The 21289-nt window shown below is 45.3% G+C and overlaps 1 protein-coding gene across 1 annotated transcript in view; it reads left to right on the forward strand.

The window, feature by feature from the left end:
* LOC138268277 (histidine N-acetyltransferase-like) overlaps window positions 1-21289 on the forward strand; it is a 70282-nt gene that overhangs the window by 15692 nt on the left and 33301 nt on the right. The gene's annotated exons all lie outside the window — the stretch shown is intronic.

The following is a 21289-nucleotide window of genomic DNA, read 5'->3' on the forward strand; positions in this document are numbered from 1 at the left end:
TCCAACCCTTTTGTTCCTTATTTGGGTCCATCTAGTCTTGGTCCTCCTGTCCCACCTTTTTGGTTGACCTCCTTCTATTCTGAAGTCCCTCCTCCTCCTGGTCATCCTCGTGGTCTTGGTTCCGTTGGTGGTGCTTCTTCTCGTGGCATGACCCTTTCTATCACTGGTCCTTTTGATCTAGGTGTTCACAGCCACCCAGATTTTGATACTACAGTTCCACCCAATCTCCCTGTGTCATATTCTGGTCTTTTGGTAGACATGAATCTCCTGGTCTTTGAGATACTTACCCCATCCTATTGGCAGTCCCTGTCCTGATGTTCCTTTGGTTCTCTTGATGCTCTTCCTGATCGTCTTGATTCTCATTCTGGTCTCCTACTCCTGCTTGCCCTGCTCTTCCTTGTTCTATGGATACTTCTAATGGTCTTGGTGATTTTATACTCTTCCTGGTGGTGCTGGTCCTCCAGGAGATCTGGTATTGGATGTCCTGGTCCTCATCATGATCTTTGGGTTCCTCCAGGTTTTTCCAGATCTTTTGATCCTCTGGTTCTTTCTGGTATTCCTCCTCTATCTGATCTTCCTCCTGCTTATCCTCTTCCCTGTAGTCCTACATTTCAGCAATTTATCCTCTTTGTTTTTTTTTTCTTACACTCCTCCCGCCCCTTCTCTCTTGAACTGATGTGCCTGTGAAGAGACTGCATTTGTTCACAAGTTAACTGGGGTGTAGTTAAGCTGCAGCACAGAAAACTTGCTGCTGAACTTGGCTTCAGAAACATATGTTCACATTTAGAAACGTAATAAGGATATATTTATGAGCAGTATTAACAATCGGACCCAGCAGGGGAGTGGTCTTAAGTACACATGGGGCTGCCCAAAACTGCATAAACTGTATTGTGTTATTGGTTAGCTTGCAATGCCTCAAACCTTTTTTTTGTTTTACTAATTTTGTAGCCATTTTTCAATTTAACGAGGTAATCAAATGAATGACTGGAAGAGTCCAATCTTCACATGAGTTTTTTTTCCTTTGCCAGGGCTCAGCCATGAACTGCAAACATTATTGACTCAGAGCAATCTTCCCAGGCCCTTACAGGATATGAACTCTGCTAATCAACCCTGTTCGGGGGTTTTGCTGCTTGTCAGCTGCCCCTCAGATCCTGGCTCTGCCTAATCAACTTCAGTCCACGCATCATTCCTTCATAGTACCTTATATATTCCTAGAGCCTTTCTTGGACTTCTAATCCACAGCCAGTCTGTCATCATACTTGTGACTCACTGAGTCCTTACCACCAACGCTCTCTCACCCCCATACACCCTCAGTCACACATGGAGTGCTTCGATGTTCTCATCCCTTCAGTCTGTCATCATACCTGCATCCATCTAACTTAATACCCAGGCACAACACTCAGTGGCTCATTAGACCCCTCATATGCAGCTGCAGCCTATTGCTAGCTTTGGAAACCTGCTAGCCTGCCACCATGCCAGCCTCTCACATAAGCCCTATGCACAACATTAACTCACTTACAGCCCATCAGCCACCTTTGAAAGTTTCTGCTGACATGCTAATCCTATTCAGCCTGCCATCATAAACGTATCCCACCAAGTCCCTAGCACAGCCACACTGGGTAATGAGTTGTTTAGGTTCTGTGCACTAGACCTCCCGCCTAAAACTGCTGATGGAGGTTGCTCGTTTGGAACTGACAACTAAGACTCCTCCGGACTACAAAGCAGATGCAGTTCTTCTATTTCCCTACCAGTGCATGACATGCTGTACACAACACAATCCACCCCCTGACCATGATTCTTGACATGATGTAAACGCCTTCTAAGTAATGTAAAATGTGTTTTATTCAACCGCAGCTCAGTGAGTAGACCTTACACCTTCTCAGAACCCCAGTAAACTAAATACAAATTCCTAAAAGGCCCCTTTTATAACCTCAGGCAGCCATCTGTCAGTCCTCAAGAGTGCCTAAGACCACCTACATGCCCCACAAAAGCCTCATAGCTTGCAATACCTCCTCTACCAGCTACTTGAGCGCCCACTTTTTGCCCATCCTTTCCTTGAAGTTGTTTGCTTTCTCTTCATACTACTTGCTTGCCTACTCTGTCCACTCTCCACCAGAGTCTGCTCATTTTCCCCTCAGAGAGCCTGCTTTCCCTTAATCACCCCACTCTCCTCTCAGGTCTGTTGGTGGTTTGCTCAGTCTGCCTATTATCCCCTTTTTTCCCTCTTCCCCCTTAACCTTTCGAGTTTCACACAGCCTGACTGCTTTTCCTTCAGTGTGCTTGCTTTCCGGACGAAAACGACTTCCTGTCCCTGGTACTCCTCGTCTCCTATGGTGGCTCTAAAAGGAGGAAAGTAAAATAAAACACTAATAATGTTGTTGATAGTAGTACAAGTTAAAGTAAAATGTTATAATTTAAAAGCAAATAATCTGTTACTTGAATAAATAATCCTATCGCCCCCCGCTAATCTACAACCTAAAAGTTGGCTCCTGTCCTACAAATCATTAACTACAAATGATATTGCACCTACACAACCTTGATGTGCACAATATATGTTACTGTATATGCACTAAGTTAGCATACGTAGAAAGACACATTTCCATAATTAGATTTAGTATATATTATGCCAATGATTGTTTTTTTCTAGCTGCCCTTATAATTAGTAGGTGGAATGTTCTTTTTTCTCCAAACATAGTTACACTAGCCCTTAGGTTCCTGTCCTTCTTGAATAGCCCTGAACTATGCATCAGCAAAGGTTTATGGATGATTCTCTTCGGATATATAGGGTGGAGGAGTATCTGGGAATTTATCTTTTTATTCAGGGTTTCTATATTTAATGATCTTTTGTTGTACATCTGGTACACAGGCCTATTGACATTCTCAATAGTGAGCCCTGCATGGATCTTGGCATACCCCAGGGTTCATAACCCCCAGTGACTTATGCAGGTATTATCCTGAAATGGGAAGGGGCTGAAAGTTGAAATTAAAATGTGTCATGTGTTAAAATGTGCAAAGTAGAATTCTCCTGATATCCTACTGCATCAAGAGATATACTTGTTGCTCATCTATTGCGGCATTCTTGGTCAGTACAGCTTCAGCAGAGAGTAGCTATTCCTTTGTGCAGAAACTCGCCCTTTCACATTAAAAAAAACCTGGCATGACCCCAACAGTAGAAAGGTTATAGGGATATTAGAGTTAAGAAATAGAATTTAAAAAACACAGTAATTCACTTAAAAAAACAAAAGTTCCAGGTGCGTTATAGTTAGGAAATAGTTTATTAGAAAAAAACCTTAGGAAATCACCCAAAAGAGGTCACAGGGGCGTTATAGTTAGGAAATAGAATTAAAAAAGCTTAGAAACTCATTAAAAGCGAAAGGTTTCAGGAATGTTATAGTTAGGTACTGTAATTACTCACACAAAACTATAGAAATTAGGCAGTTATAATTACCAACCCTAAATATTACTTACGCACCCACAATGCGCTACTTATGACATCACATATTACATCACTGTTGATGTGGTCAATGACATCACTGATGACATCTCAAATGACATCAGTGATTACATCATCCACCTGAAGACTCTCATACCCCAATCAAACGCCAATGCAAACCTCTCATAAACCTACTAAAACCCTCACACAGCTACTCACATACCCATTTACACACCAATACAACTATATACAAAACACTAACTCATTGTAAAATGCACACACATACCTATTCACCTACTCATATAACCAGTCACACAACCACTCACATTGCCATGCAATTACTTACACATTGATTTATGCACCTATAAAGCCATTCAGACATCTACACAACCACCTACACAGCTAGTACAATCTTCACTTATTCTCGTATACAGCGACTGACTGGGCCACACACACTTATACACCCACCCATACAACCACTTACTCAGCAGTACAGCCACACAGACACCCAGGGGTACAGCCACCCAGACAATGAGTCACTCACCCATACAAGTACTAGTACACCCACTCACTCACCCATACAACAAATAACACAACTTTCACTGAACCTCTCAGTTACTCACACACCCACACTAGTCATAAGGATACTAACACATATCCTCAATTTACCCACTAACTCACCCCTACAAGTACTGACACAGCCTCTAACTCACTCAAGGAGCCACTCACACAGCCATTCACTCAGCCATAGAAGCACTCAAACAGTCACTCACTTAACACTCCAACTACTGAGAAAACCACTCACTCACACATAGAACTACTCACACATCTACTTGTTTACCCATACCGCTACACAGAAACCCACTCAGTAAACTGACACAGCTAGTCACCCAACTGTACAGCCACTCACACAACCACTCAGATACAAATGTGGACACACATATTCACTCAGATGACATACATTGCAAACACTATCATTGATCAGTAGTTCTGGAAGAGCGCTAAATACCTTAGTATGTATCTTTAACTCCTGTAAATGTTTTATACACACTTACACAGACTAGATGATGTAGTAGTGAAGTGCATTAGAAAAAGTATTGGAACTGCGATGCTGCATGCAGTGGGGATGGAGTCAGTGAGCATGGGGTCAGGGTCAAAGGTGTGGCTAAAAAATACATATATATGTTCTGTAAGATGGTCTGGACTTTTACCGCCAGGTAGCTATTTATATATAAAATAACATGCAGCTTAAATGAAAAATGCATTTTAAAAAGTTGTTACTCATTTGGAAATACACTATAGTACATTATGAAACCTTTGCTAGTTAATTCTCTGCAGAGATCTGTGTGTATCCAGAGAGCCACAGAATTACGACTTGGTTGGTGCAATGGCAAAAAGTGACTTGCCTATTTTTAGTGCTACACGGTCTCAATCTGTGACAGGAAGCAGTGTGAATATGTAATACATTGTTTTAAACTTAAACACAGTATAAGATAGAATGCTACCAAATGTGCAAAATACTTAAGATAAATGGTTCTTCCAAAAAAAAGATTTTAATAATACCCAAAGTGTACGTAGTGCAATTGTTTACAATACTGTTCCTTAAACACCTCGTGTTATGGTAAGCACAATATAAATACATTTACAATTAAAAGCATGCATTTTACAGCCCACTTGTTAACTCTTTGTGCTACCACTCAAAAAGAATAAATCTTTGTCATCAAAAGTCTTCGAGTGATTAGGTCAATTAAAACCAGTACAGGCTGCCAAGCATCCTTTACATTTGCTGATTAACTCTTAGATCATGTTTGCATTTCTTTCATGCAAGATCCCTGTTAGAAATGGGGTCCTTGGTTGGTAGTCAGGTTACCCCCTGTCTAGCAAGGACCCTCACTCTAGTCAGGGTTAGTCACACACAATCCAAATTATCCTGTGCCCACCCTCTGGTAGCTTGGCACTGAGCAGTCAGGCTTAACTTAGAAGGCAATGTGTAAAGTATTTGTTCAATAAATCATGCAACAACACAGTAGAACATCACAAAAATACACCACACAGTGTTTAGAAAAATATATAATATTTATCTGGTAAAATGCAGGTCAAAAGGATTAAAATTCAATAAGTATATTTAGGAATATCACTGTAAAAATGATATAAAGGCCCTCATTCCGACCCTGGCGGTCATAGACCGCCAGGGCCGCGGGTGACGGAAGCACCGCCAACAGGCTGGCGGTGCTTCCTTGCCCATTCTGACCGCGGCGGTAAAGCTGCGGTCATAAAACCGGCTGGGCGAATCCTCCATGGCGGTGCTGCTATTCTGACCCCCTTACCGCCAGCCTGTTTCTGGCGGTCTTTACCGCAAGGAACAGGATGGCGGGAACGGGTGTCCTGGGGCCCCTGGGAGCCCCTGCACTGCCCATGACAATGGCATGGGCAGTGCAGGGGCCCCCTAACAGGGCCCCAGCATGCTTTTCACTGTCTGCCTAGCAGACAGTGAAAAGCGCGACGGGTGCAACTGCACCCGTCGCACACCTGCAACACCGCCGGCTCCATTCGGAGCCGGCTTCAGTGATGCAGGCCCCTTTCCCGCTGGGCCAGCGGGCGCTACCTTAGGTAGCGCCCGCAGGCCCAGCGGGAAAGTTGGAATGGCCCCAGCGGTCTTTTGACCGCGGGGCGGCCAAATGGCGGTTCCCTCCAGGCGGGCGGCAACCGCCGCCTGCCGGGGTCAGAATGACCCCCAAAGTGTCTTTAGTCTCTTAAAAGCAACAAATTCCTCTTGGAAGCACAAAGTACCTGGTTTGCGTTCAAAATCTCCACAAGGAACCGCAGAGGACGAGATGCATGGAAAACAGGGAGGTGTGCGGCGATTTCTCAGACCGCACACGGCTATGCGTCATTTATTTTTCATGCAAGGAAGGCTTTGCGTCTATTTCCGGCACTTGGTCTTGGATCCTCTTCGGGTTGCGGGGTTTTCGGACACCCCGGGATGATGCGTTGAATTCCGGCACTGGCAGAACGAAGTTACAGGGGGTGGGTCGATCCGGTGGGCGTTTCGTGGAAATTTCGACTGTATGACAGGTGCTGTGTTGATTCCTCTCTGGAAGTCGGGCTGCATCGTTCCGGCTCGCCTGTGCGTCGATCCAGTGGGCCTGGCATTGAATTTCCGGTCACTACCCTAGCGCTGAGTCGATCTTCTCGTTGCGAAGTTGGGGTGCGTCATTTTGGTTCGGTGTGCTGTGAATTTTGCACTGCGATGCAGGCTGTGTGTCATTTCTGGCAGGATGTGCATTGATTTCCACCGCACAGGGAGTTCTTCGTGCAGAGTCAAGTCTTTTTAGTCCTGAGACTTCAGGGAACAGGAGGCAAGCTCTATCTAAGCCCTTGGAGAGCACTTCTCAGCACAGCCAGAGAGCAGCAAGGCAGCAGTCCTTCACAGAAAGCAGTCAGGTGAGTCCTTTGGGAAGCCAGGCAGGTCTTCATGGCAGGTGGCATGTGGCAGGTGGCAGGTTCTGGTTCAGGTTCTCTTCTCCAGGAAGTGTCTGTGACAAGAGTGTCTTGTCAAGAAGTGTCTGTTTTGGTAGGGTCAGAGACCCTACTTAAATACCCAAATGTGACTTTGAAGTGGGGGAGACTTCAAAGAGTGGCTTAGAAGTGCACATGGTCCCCTTTCAGTTCCATCCTGTCTGTCAGGATCCTAGTAAAGGGTGTGGCAGTCCTTTGTGTGAGGGCAGGCTACAGTCCTTTGATATGTAAGTGTCAGGCCCTCCACCCTCCCAGCCCAGGAAGACTGATTCAATATGCGGATGTATGCAAGTGTGACTGAGTATCCTGTGTTTGGGGTTGTCTTAGTAAATGCACAAGGGAGCTGTCAACTAAACCCAGCCAGATGTGGATTGGAAGGCACAGAAGGATTTAAGTGTAGAGAAATGCTTACTTTCTAAAAAGTATCATTTCTGAAATAGTAATATAAAATCCAACTTCACCATTAAGCAGGATTTTGTATCACCATTCTGGCCATACTAAATATGACCTGGCTACTCCTTTCAGATCAGGATCTACCACTCAAACAGTATATGAAGGTAGCCCTAATGCTATCCTATGAAAGGAGCAGGCCTCACAGCAGTGTAAAGACAAATTTAGGAGTTTAGAATACCAGGACATGTAGAACACACATGTTCATGTCCTGCCTTTTACCTACATAGCACCTTGCCCTATTGGCTACCTAGGGCCTACGTTAGGGGTGACATATGTAGAAAAAGGGGAGTTTAAGGCTTGGCATGTACTTTTAAATGCCAAGTCGAAGTGACAGTGAAACTGCACACACAGGCACTGCAGAGGCAGGCCTGAGACATGGTGGGGGGGGGGCTACTTATGTGGGTGGTACACCCAGTGCTGCAGCCCATTAATAGCATTTACTTTACGGGCCCTGGGCACATGTAGTGCACTTGACTAAGGACTTACAAGTAAATTAAATAAGCTATTTTGGTATGAGCCAATGTCACCATGTTTTAAGGAGAGAGCATATGCACTTTAGCACTGATTAGCAATGGTAAAGTGCGCAGAGCCCTAAAGCCAGCAAAAATGAGGTCATAAAAAGAGAAGGAGGAAGGCAAAAAGTTTGGGGGTGACCCTGCAGAAAGGCCATTTCCAACAGAGGCACCCTGACAGGAATGTCTCCTTTACTGTATCTCTGGCTTCGGTTTCACTGCACAGTAGACTCACTGAATAAATCTTCAGCTGAGGCATTTAAACTGTTGGAATTAACCGTCGGGGGATAGTTGTCTTTGTACATAAAGTAGGAGAACAGTGTTTCATAAAACATAAAAGTATGGGCACGTTGTGCCCCTCCGATCCCGCCCACTTTGACCACTGGGATGATGTCATCAGTGATGTCATTTGAGATGTCATCAGTAGTGTCATCAGTGATGTCACTGACCATGTCATGAGTGATGTAGAATGCAAGGTCATAAGCAGTGCATTGTGAAGGCTTAAGTTATAGTTAGGGCTGGTAACTATTACTGCTGAATTTCTATGGTTTTGTGCAAGTTAATTCAGTACCTAACTATAACGTCCCTGTAACCTTTGTCTTCACATGCTTCAGCCATGGAATGTTGCCATCTCCCGGCAGGTGTAAAATCTCAGACATATCCAGCTGGTAAGGAGGAGACTTAGAGGCAGCCCAAACCCTCTTCCAATGCAAAATTGGTCTTAAGCATGCCGTATCCACCACGCTTTTTAAACCCATATGCAACCTCAGGGGAGGCAGTGGTGCACTGATATGTAGGCTCATTATTTGTCGCATAAAGCGATTTTCAGCTATGCCAAGGGTGGACAGTTCCCTATGTCCCCAGAGCTCGGCACCATAAAGGACAGCCATTCTTGGAGTCTAGGCAGTATGATATGCACAGTTTCTGGGAGCTGTCTATGAGGCTGATCAGCCTATAATTTGGTGGAAGATTGTGGGTCCCTTTCTTGAAAATGGGAATGATCTCAGCACGCGCCCAGGAAGGAGGTATAGGTGCACCCCTTATTATGGCACTGAAAATTAGAGTGAGATAGGGGCTCCACACTTTGGACTTATCCAGAAAAAGGTCCCCTGGTACCTTATCCAGCCTGGGACCTTATGAGGGGCTGCATTACCTACTGCTAGCAAGACTTCCTCTGGGCTAATATTTAGGTAGTCTTGTTGGTCCTCACACAAAACGTGGGGGTTTCTGCCATTAATTTCGACCCTTAAACCTCACCATAACTAGGAGTTTCAGAGACTTGGTCGAGGGATTCAGTGGACTCAGATGTGGAATATAGCCTGGAAAAGTGGGCAACCCAGTTTGTCATTTGTATATGGCTTTTTGTCGGGCAGAAGCCCTCCAGACTACCCATTGTAACAATATTCCATAAGGTTCGCGAGTCGCCTCTCTTTGCTGCAACTAGCAGTCTCTCCCCTTTCCTGGTTTCCCATTCCCTCTTAGCTTCCAAAATGGCAAGTCTGTAGGTCCGCCTAGACGCCTGAATCTTTAGCCTGTCTTAAGATTTAATAGTGCGAGTTAATGCGGCTCTTGCATCATTACACTGTTTACTCTACCAGGTGAGAGGGATATGTCTCCTGACAGAACAACATATTTCCTCATGAAAAACCCTCTCACATTTTTAAACATATGTGAGTAATTGATCATAAGGTTGGTCAGGACTTCCCTCTCCTCTACCGACTATCCTAGTAATGACAAGACTTCCCATATGCCATCAGGGACTGGTTTGTACAGTTTGCCATGGAAATTTGTTGATTGGGGCAATACACTGCATTTAGCTCTGTGTTTGTTTGTAGATAGTGCCAGCCTTCTATCAAAAGGCTTATTATATGCTGGGCATTTTACAGGAGCTGGCACCTTCATGTCTAGAGTTAGTGTGCTATCAAGCAGAATGTAATCTATCAAACTCATACACTGCTGCCGGTTAAACGCGTGGTTGCCCTCCTTGTCAGAATTAGACCTACCATTACAGGCTCTTAAGCCCCAATTTAAAGTGAGGGCATCGAGTTGAATTGCCAAGGGAGACCATTTTGTCACTGATGGAATTATCAGCTCCGATATAGACCATAAGTGGTCCTCCTCTAGTGAAAGGTGACCTGAGATGGAATCTAATGGCTCAGACTGGTAACTTAGATTTCCTCCCACTACCTTAAAACCCTCAACAGGAAGGGCTGTTATATGGGCAGATAGCAATTCAATTACACCTGAATCTATTTTCCTCACTGTGGGTCTGCAATAAATGTTGTAGATTTGACAAATTACATTGTTTTGATAGGTCATGCTGATGCAAAGCATATCATGTGAGTCAAAAATGATTTCCCGTATAATACATTTTAAGGTGGTTTTGTCCCAGATGGTAATATTCCTGACGGCTTGCCTGAAGAAATAGCCTCTTGGCTAAAGGAGGAAACCCCAGATCGATGCAGAGGAATAATATGCTGTGTTTCCCGGAATAAACACATATTAGATATGTCAATGAACACACACCACTCAGGGGTGGTCAGCTTGGAATGAAGACCTGCTACATTCCAGGAAATCAATTTGAGAAAAGGGGACAGGTCCGCCCCCCTTGAATTAGAGCCGTTGACACAATGAGATATATGCCCAGCCCCCTCGTGTCGGACAATGTCTGCCAATGCTTCAAACCGATTTTGTGTTGTGATCCCAGGTGGTGAAATTGGGAGTGAGCTGGGGACAATAACCAGGGGAGGCATTGAAGAACAAGTCCTGGGACACAGCATCCCCACCAGCAGTAGGTTGTGTGGCCAAACTGTGACGCTTCCCAGGCAGCGGGAGCCTACAATGTGCTATGTTGTGCAGGAGAAGTATAGTATCTGCCTCTCTTGTATTGGTGCCTCTAGGTGCTGTGTCTCCTTGGACATGGAGTCCCCTACAGCAGCAGGTTGTGTAGCCAAACCGTGGTGCTCCCCAGGCAGTGGAGCTCATGACGTACTATGTAGTGCAGGAGAAGGGTTGGTGTCCGCCTCTCTCACATTGGCGCCTCCAGATGCTGGGTCTACTGGGTCATGGAGTCCCCACCAGCAGCAGATTGTGAGGTCAAACTGTGGTGCTCCCAAGGCAGCGGGAACACATGACGCGCTAAGTAGCGCAGGAGAAGTGGTGTCTCCTCCTCTCTCGTGTTGGTGCCTCTAATCTCTGTTTCTCCTGTGACATAGAGTCTCCAACCGCAGCAGTTTGTGTGGCCAAACCGCGGTGCTCCCCAGGCAGTGGGAGTCCAGGACGCGCTCTGTAGCACAGGAGAAGGGTTGTGTCTGCCTCTCTTGCATTTGCTACTCCAGCCATTGTCTCCTGGGGCAGGGTGTCCCCACCAGCAGTAGGTTGTGTAGCCAGACCGCAATGCTCCGCAGGCAGTGGGAGCCTGTGACATCCTATGTAGTGCAGGAGAAGGGGTGTGTGTGCCTCTCTCACATTGGAGCCTCCAGGTGCTGTTTCTCTTGTGACACAGAGTCCACACCAGCAGCAGGTTCTGTGGCCAAACTACAGGGCTCCCCAAGCAGCAGTAGCCCGTGACGTGCTATGTAGTGCAGGAGAAGGGGTGTGTCTGCCTCTCTCGCATTGACACCTCCAGACGCTGTCTCCTGGTGCATGAAGTCCCCACCAGCAGCAGTTTGTGTGACCAAACCGCAATGCTCTGCAGATAGTGGGAGCCCACGATGTGCTATCTAGTGTAGGAGAAAGGGTGTGTCAATCTCTCTCACGATGGCACCTCAAGGAGCTGTGTCTCCTGGGATATGGAGTTTCCACCAGCAGCAGGTTGTGTGGCCAAGCTGCAGAGCTCACCAGGCAGTGGGTGCCCATGACGCGCTATGTAGTGCAGGCGAAAGGGTGTGTCTGCCTCTCTCATGTTGGCACCTGCAGGCCCTGTGTCTCCTGGGAAATGGAGTCTCCACCAGCAGCAGGTTGTGTGGCAAAACTGTGGCAGAATGCTAGCTCTTGGTCCCGATAGAGCCCTTTTTTGTGATTTGGGGCCAGATGTATCAAGGTTTTTTGCATTCGCAAACGGTGCGAATGCCCATTTGCGAATGCAAAAAGCCATTTCAGAATGTATGAAAGACATTCTGAACACAATTTTAAGGAATCGCTAAAATAGCGATTCCTTAAAATTGCGACCCTGTTTAGAGAGTCGCAAATTGCGACTCTCTAAATAAGAAATCGCAAATAAGGATTCCTTATTTGCGATCCCTTAGCACATGTATGAAGCAATTCCTAAATGCGATTTGGGCATTTAGGAATCGCTATTTACCACCAAGTTGAACTTGGTGGTAACCATGTGCAAATTTTAAAAATGCATTTAAAATGTATTTTAAAAATGTACATGTAAAGCACACATGCCCTTTTGGCATGTGTGCACCTTACATGGTGAAAGAAATAATTTTGGGGTGCAGCAGAGGGGGCCTTAGGCCCCCAGCACCCTGGGGTTTTGCATTTCCAAAATTGCGATTTCTAGTTAAGAAATCGCAATTTTGGAAATGCAAAAAATTTGCAGATATGGGCCAACAGACCCATAGGTGCGAATGGGGCCGGTATCGCAAATGCGATTCGGTAATAGCATTTGCGATTTTTAAGAAATCGCTATTATCGATTCGCAAATGTGATACATGGCATTTTGCGAGTCGGAAATAGCGATTTCTTAAAAATCGCTATTTCCGAATCGCAAAAGGCCTTCATGATACATCTGGCCCTTGGTCTATTTCCTTTCAGTAGTTTTTGAGCTATTAAAGAAAAAAGACATTTGTATATCTAGGGATGCGGAGCCAACAGATCTCATGCAGAGAACTGATTGGCTGCCAACAATTCAACCAGGAGCTGTTGGCAGCCATATTGGGTCTCAGACTCAAGTCCCACACAAAAAGTAAAAGCAAAAAAAGAGAGAAGAGGGCAGTTTAGGAATCCCCTTCCCCGATATGCCAAAAATCTTTTTTAATTTACTGCGAAAATCATGGAGGATGCACGAATCTCTGCAATTTTTCTTTTTAAAAAGGTGCTTCTTTAAACCTGGGAACCCTAGTGGGCCAGGTCCCATGGCCAGTTTTGGCACCACGACCGCAACCTTCCCAGGGTCAGGCCAATGTTCGTAAGGGGGAGGAGACCACGCAGCTCTCCTACCAAGGCTGTTTATAGCCCTGGTGACCACCACCTCCACAGGGCAAAGTCCATCTTTACAAGGGAAGGGGGGGGCATGTGGATCCCCCTCCTGGACCCATTTCGAACCCGGGGACCATGCTGTTTTTGGCAAGGAGGAAGAGGGATGTACAGTCCCCCTCCTGGGCCTTTTTTGGTCACAGGGACCACCACCTCGCCAGAGCAGGTTCATGTTCAGAAGGGAACGGGGGCCGCACCCACCCCCTCCTGGAGCCATTTATGTCTCTGGGGACTGCCATTCCCCAATGTCGTCTCCCTGTGTCCCAAGGTGCCCACCCTTGAGACATCGATGTTTGCTATTTACTTGTCGAGAGCTATAACAGCTCCTGCCAAGCAAGAGCAAAGAGTAAGTCTGCTCCCTGCGGGCAGGAGCAGGAAAACTGCTCCCACCTATTGGGAGTGGATTTGTCATCTATTTGCCTGACTGCTGTCAATAGGTAGGAAAACAGAAGGAAAAATTGCTTTCACATGCAGGGAGCAGCATTTTTTGCTGCTAACTTCATGTTGGAGCAATGCCAGCTCAGGCTGGAAACAGGGAGCTGGCTAGGACCGCAGGGGCTTTCAGAATCCCCGAGCGGCCCACAACAGTGTCCACTGTGTGTCCTGGGTGGGGCCAAGGCACCCAGGATGAAGTGGCTGGATTCTTGGAGTTAGGAGCCCAGGGGTAAAATCAGTTAGTGCCCCCCCTTTTTACTAGTTAACTAGGCCCCAGGGAATGGAGTTCCCAGGCCAGAATCAGCCTAGGGTTGGGGCTGCTTGCACCCCTACCCCTTTATAATATGGCTGGGCCCCAGGAGATGGGGAACCCTGGTCCGTAATTGGCACACGGAAGGTGGCTGCGTGTCCCCCCACCATAAATACAGTGGTAGGCCCAAGGGTGAAAAAATGGTCAAGGGAGAGGGACCATGTACCCTGTCCCTTTAAAAAAATATCACCCGGCCCAGGGAATGGGGCCTTAAAATCAAAATCAGCCTAGGGAGGGGAACACATGCCCACTCTCTCACAGGCTGTGCTAAGCCCCAAGGGATGGGGTCCCTGGGGTTGAAAGCGCCCTGAAAGAGGGGGTCTGCGAGCCCCCCTCACCACTAAATATAGTGCCAGGCACTGGGGGATGGGGTCCCAGCTGCCAAAATCGGCCTGGGGAAGGAGGCTCCATGCCACCCCTGAAATATGTTGCCGGGGAATAGGGTCCCCAGGGCCAAAAATGTCTTTCCTCCTACAGGAGCTAGCAGCAATGTAATGCATTTTCTACATATTCCTTCTGAATGCGCATGATTTGTGTTCAAGTATCACATATACATATATATATATATGTATATGTATGCAAAAAACAAGGAAGAACTCTGGGAAGTTCCCAATTTTAGGTGGAGAGCAGCTCCCTGAAAGGGCCTTGTTTTGACTTACACTGGGTGCTCCCTTGTGTATGGACAAAGCTAAACCCCTCTGAAGAGCTCTAATGAGAGCGAAACACGTGTCAGGGGTTGCTTTACTCATTCCAGGTTGGCTTGGATGATATTTGACTAGTCCAAAGCTGTAATACTGTGCCTGGAGTGGTAAATGGCTTTTGTTATTTTACAGCTCGGCGAGGATGACACTGTGTCAATCCTATGCTAAAAGATTTTGCTGTACAAATGGCAAAAGACTTTGTCACTATCTAGCTCGACGTGGATAACACTGTGCTGATCCTATGCTTAAAAACTTTGCTAGATAAGCAGGCATTTGAGGTGAGAAAATCTAGAGTGTCGCTGGTGTTGCAGAGTGATCCTTACTAGAGCTGCTCTCCACCTAAAATTGGGAACTTCCCAGAGTTCCCTATCACCACAGAACCTCGGAGGTTGACAAAGGCACCACGTTCTGAGGTGATCGCATATGTAAGGATTGCAAGCTGTCATTTGGAGTGCTGACCTCTTTTCAAATATAAAGAGAAAGTGGGAATTTGGTGGTGAGGCGGTGTGACAGCACCGCTGGTGATAAGGAGCATCGCGGCAGCGCAGGCCTGTGAAAGTGGTATATATATATATATATATATATTTATATATATATATATATATATATATACATAATATGTATATATATATATATTATATATATGTATATACATATATATATATATATATGTATATATGTGTATATATATATATAACATCCTTATAACCTTTGTTTTTTTCAGTGAATATATATATATATATATATATATTCACTGTCATTCGATGTCATATCAGTGCATTACAGGGGTGCAAGTTATAGTTTGTTCAGGTAACTATAACTGCTGAATTTCTCTGGTTTTGTGGAAATAATGTCAGGACCTAACTATAATGTCCCTGCAACCTTTTTTTACAGTAAATGTATGTTTTTTTTAAAATTCTATTTCCTGACTATAACATCTCTGTAACATTTGGTTTTCCAGTGAATTTCTATGTTTTTTTTAACATACAGTAATTTTCTTTACTATACATTAATCCAACCACTGCTGTGCATGGCTGAAGGGAGTTAGCTGAAGCCTACTCTCTGGGTGTGAGAATAAGTGTAAGAGGGTGTATCTGGGGTGGGAGTGTCTGTGAGAGTCTCTGGCCGTGCGAGTGTGTGCATCAGTGTCTCAGTGGGTCAGTGTGTGGGTGCATGAGGGTTTGAGTTGGTCTTTGAGTGGGTGCATGATTGTCTCAATGGGTCTGTGAGTGGGTACATGAGGGTTTGAGTGGATTTGTGAGTGGGTTCTTGAGCGTCTGATTGGGCCTGTGAGTATGTGCATCACTGTCTGAGTGGGTCTGTGAGTGGATGTGTCATTATCTGTGTGGGTCTGTGAATGGGTGTGTGAGGGTATTAGTGGGTCTGTGAGTGGGCATGACTGTCTGAGTGAGTCTGTGAGTGGATGCATGAGGGTCTGAGTGGATTTGTGAGTGGGTACGTGATGGTCTGAATGGGTCTGGGAATGGGTGCATGAGGGTCTGAGTTGGTCTGTTAGTGGATGTCAGTGTCTGTGTGGGTCTGTGACTTGGGCGCATGAGGGTCTGAGTTGATTTGTGAGTGGGTGCCGATGGTCTGAATGGGACTGTGAGTGGGTGGATGAGGAAGTGTGTGGGTCTGTGATTGTGTTTGTGAGGGTCTGGGTGAGTCAGTGAACAGGTGCATCAGTGCCTGAGTGGGTCTGTGAGTGGATGCCTGAGGGTCTGAGTGGGTCTGTGAATGGGTGCATCAGTGTCTGAGAGGGTCTGTGAGTGGGCGCATGAGTCTCTGAGTGCATGTATAAGTGAATGAATTAGTGTATGAATGAGTCTGTCGGCTCTCTTCCAAATTCTTTCATAATCGTTAGTATTCTGTGAATAATTCACAAAAATTTGCAGAAATTTGTGAATATTTGCAAATATTGTATATGGCGATGCATAAATATTTTAAACCCATATTGTTCCCCTAAAAACACCTATATCCCACCCCGTGGGTCAGGGTACCTCCACCCGGACCCCCTTATGCCACTTAGAATTTTCACCCTTGGGGAATATGTCCCCTGAAATAAAATGGCAGCGGCAAATTTCTTTTCAGATTGTGGTCTGCTAATTACAGGGGTTCTTTTTGCATGTTCATTCGTGAAAAATAGGGAATATTTGCGAATTATTCATAACCCTAGATATATAAATTTGAATTTCCTTTAATATCTCAAAAACTACTTAATGGATTTGCACCAAATACGTGAAAGTGTATATATGTATACCTATATCCTCCTATATGTTCTTTCTTTCAGGATTTTTTGGGTAATCAATATTCTGCTATGATATATAGATAGCACAATACTTAAAACTCAGGCCCATATTTATACTTTTTGCCAGAAAACCTCGCTAACGCTGTTTTGTGTCAAAAAGTTTTGTACCGACTTGCGTCTTTTCACAATGCCAGCTGGGCACCATATTTATTGAATGACGCAAGACGGCGCTAAACTTGGGCTAGCGTCTTAAAAAAAGATGCTAGCCGGGTGGGGGTGGCAGTAAGGAAGGAGGTGGATTTATGTCAGAAAATAACGCTAGCCTGGTTAGAGGCAAAAAAAAATGCCTCTAACCAGACCAGTACCTTTCCTCGCTTTCAACCATCAAAAACATGACTCCTGTCTTGGAAAAGACAGAAGTCATGCCCACCACCTCAGTGGCCAGCACAGGGGACAAGTGTCCCAAGGGCATGCCCATTGCACCCTGTTCCATGCAGGGGGCCCCAAGTTAGAACCCCCATGGCAAAAAAAAATAGAAAGAAAATACTTACCTGGCCTCACCTTGGATGGGGTCCTCCATCCTTTGGTGTCCCTCTGGTGGGATGGGGGTGTTCTTAAGGCATGGGGAGGGCACCTGTGGGCCCATTCCATGGTGTTAACCATGGGAATGGGTCTAAAGGTCCCCTCACGCCTTTTCTGACCCAGGCGTTAAATAATGGTGCTAAGCAAGTTTATCACCATTATTTAGCCCCTCCTCCCACCCGTGCGTCATTTTAGCTCCGGGATAAACATGGGGCTATGGGGATATTTGCGTCAAAAAAATAACGCAGATGCAACAATTTTTTTTTATAAATATGGGCCTCAAAATTCTGGTAGTATAGTGTGGGTCTGTGCAAAACTGAGGCAGTCAGCCGAAAAAGCAGTTTGCTGCGAAGATTACTATCCTCATTCCACCTCTTCCCTCTGGCCTTCAGAGTTAAGAGCTGAGACACTGGGACATTATCAGCTCTAAAGTTTTCCAGTGTGCATGGCCAGCAGAAACTGTAGAACATGAGCGGTTCCCATTGTGACATCACAAGCTTGAAGAACACATTTTGTGGCAAAATAGTTGGATTCATAATCTGGTATTCGTGCTATATCAATTACATGAATTCATGATCATTTCAAAATGTAATTAAATGTAATTTGTTTGCTGGTGTTCCCATCTCATATTCGATAAATCTTCTTCCCAGCTGAGGACATCTGCTCAGTGGTTTTGAATATGCCATTGTTAGTGGGAGATGGTAAGTCTGTAGTGCATACCCAAGCAGACTTGTCGCTCTCAAAAGCTGTAGTACTCCTCACGCCTGCAGCTAACATGAGGACGTAGGATGACCATCTCACTTCACGTCTTGACGGACATGGTCTCCAGTTCTGAACTTTTTACCTACAAAATAGTGATTCAAGTTGTCTTAGCATAATTAGTTCAGTGGGGGCAAAATAAGAACACAACCCACAGAATGTATTAGGTTTTTAAACAAAGAGTGTCCTTAATTACATGGAATGGGGTAGTCACCCTGTGGCAGAAGGTTTTCCTGCTCCTAAAAGTTAGTGCAGCCACCTGTCCTTCAGAAAAAAATGTTGTCCTTCTCAACAGACTGGTGGTGGTCGACCTCCTTTGGCTCTCCTTCTCCTCACATTTAAATAAAATAAACATTTGCAATGCAATAGGTCTCACTTTTACTTGAGTTAGAGCTATTGGAATTGTACATTTATAACAGTACATCTTTTGCCACATTAATTGGTCAACACTGCTGTATATTTTGTTCCCTTCTGCCACATAACTTTAGTGGCCCTGCATATAGCTAAAGGGCTAGTAGGCTTCCTGGAATATTTTTTCAATTAAAGCCCTTAAAACAAAAAATAATCTCAAGTACAAAACAAGCACTCCAGCAGCCTAGAGGGTATGTGCACTTTCATCGTTACGGCCACTGAACAGACTGCAGCCAAACGAGGCACACACTCCCCAATGCATGGAGTCCAGCAGTGTCTGAGGGACATAGCCGCTGCCATGAGGGAGATGCCACGACACCTGCCCTCCCAAACTGGCGCAAGCTGGTTTGAGGACAAGCTGTTCTCCTTGCACCAGGAAGTGGCCTCCCTCAGGGCAGACATGGCTACCTACCACAGGGATGTTGCTGGTATCCTCAAAAATCAGCAGCTCCTCCTTGCTGCAGTGATGCCATATGTAGTTCCACAGATAGCAGCTGTCGGGAATTGGGAGTCCACATCTCCAACCACTGAAGTGTGTGTGGCCCCCTCTACACCCCCACCACCATCAAGCGAAGAGGTGACACCATACACTTCAGAGGATGAAGATGTGGAACAGATCATCTTCACCCATAGGAGTTCTCGGTGGCACCAGCCCATACCACATGGGCAGTGATTTTCCTTTGTCCTGTGCTTGACATCATGCCAGTGTTAGCACAATTGGAGATATGCACTCTTCTGTGACACACTGTTGACCTTTCTGCTATGGACTGCAATTTTTCAATTGGCAATTCATGTTCCCCTGCACTGAACAGCACTTTACCCAAGCATGTCCCATGACATGTCCCTAACCCTGGACTTGTGTTGTGTCACAATTGGATGGATTTCACTAATGGGGTCACAGACCTGGACATTGTAAAAATTGTATTACAACACTTGTAAATAAAAAAAACAATGACAACTGAATTACCACACCTACCTGTCCAAAACAAAGCTACCTTAGTCACCTTGAGTTGTGGGTACACTGGATGGCATATGCATAGACAAGTAGATGTGTTGTAGCTGCCAATGTGACGGCTCAGTTATAAGCAGGTGATGAACATGTCAAGAGAGGGATTTGGAGGCAGGACGGAATCCTTAGGCCAACACACAATTTTCACTGTACACTCATGGGAAGACCCTGAGACCCAAGCATATGACACATGAAGCAAGGGAGTACCCAAAGATTTTTAATAATAATGAAACTAAACTAATAAGAATGAAGAACACCTATCCTAACCTAATCTATCCTAACTATACTTAACCAACAACTGACCCTAACTGCCCTATGCTAAACTTACCTAACACATTTAAGAACACACTCTAAACAGTGGTCCCCCACCCCCTTATATTACGAGACACATGCAGGACAACATATACTAAACTACACATATGCTACCTATATCTAAACAAATATATATTTTGTGGGTATTTTTTTATTTTTTTCTACAACACATAACTGCCCCAACATTATACCCCCCAACCACCCACCCACAAAGTAAATGTAGAAAGTAGAAAACCCACCCCCAAACCCACTTATCCTAACTAAACTACTTACCTAATATAACCTGACACTAACCCCCTAAAACGCTCTATAAAACATTAAAACAAATGGGGAGTGAGGGGACAGAACTGGGGGTGACAGTCACAAAGCCAATTACAGCTTTCCCCTTTTGAGTTTTTTTTAATAAACTTTAGTCTCTTCGTGTTTGCTGCCACCTCCTTCTCCAGAATGTCCAATTTTTTCAGGACCAGTGTAACATCCCTCTGTAGATCTTTGATCACATTCATGTCCATGGAACAGAAGTAGACAGTGCAGCAGCTGGGGCAGTAGTGGCGGTGGCAGCTGTGCCCCACTGCATAGCTGTGGAGCTTTGTCCTTTCTGCGTGACCAGAGTGGGGCCCCCTTGGGTGAATGCCCGCCATTCCCCAGTGGCTCTCTCTCTGCGATAGCGGCGTTCCATCCTCTGGAACCCAGATTCCACTGCCAGGAATTGCCTATAGCAGGCTGCCTTTTTCTGAAATGCCTGCAGTTCCTCATTGTTCATGTTGGCAGATGTTAATTTGAGACAGGCAACCTCAGTGTCAGCATTGTGTGGAGAATGTACAGATTATTAGCTTACACTCTACATCTACTTACACATGCACTCCAACTCACATTCTGGAAATGGCAATGGCCCTGATAAATACAACGACAACGCTTCCTTAGCAACATTTCATTGACACCAAAGCGACACACAAGATTAGGAACCAAACCAAATAAGGTGTGCATTGATTTTGTGCCATGTGTACCAATGCAAAGGTAGCATCAACTTCACATAGATCAGAGCCAAAATTCCTCATCATCTGTGTCAATTTTCAACCATACATCACCAGTAACTTGAATATGTTATTGGGAGTATAGGATGCAGCTGGTAAACTAAAGGGGTCAGTGTTGATAGGTACACATGCAATATGTATACTGCATACTGATATGGCAGCATTAGAGTTAGCCCAATTGGTTAGGGGTCCTACTCATGAGAAGGGCCACACTATTGATTTAGTTTTTAGTAACATAGTTGGCTTAACCTCTATGCACCCCCACCCTTTGGCCTGATCTGACTGTTTCTTAATTAGGCTTAACTTAGCTATTCCCACTATCAGTAGAGCCTCTCAGACCTTATCTTAACCCTATCAGTGCTGGCATAA

This window comes from Pleurodeles waltl, chromosome 12 (genome assembly GCF_031143425.1).
Source record: "Pleurodeles waltl isolate 20211129_DDA chromosome 12, aPleWal1.hap1.20221129, whole genome shotgun sequence".
Lineage (NCBI taxonomy): Eukaryota > Metazoa > Chordata > Amphibia > Caudata > Salamandridae > Pleurodeles > Pleurodeles waltl.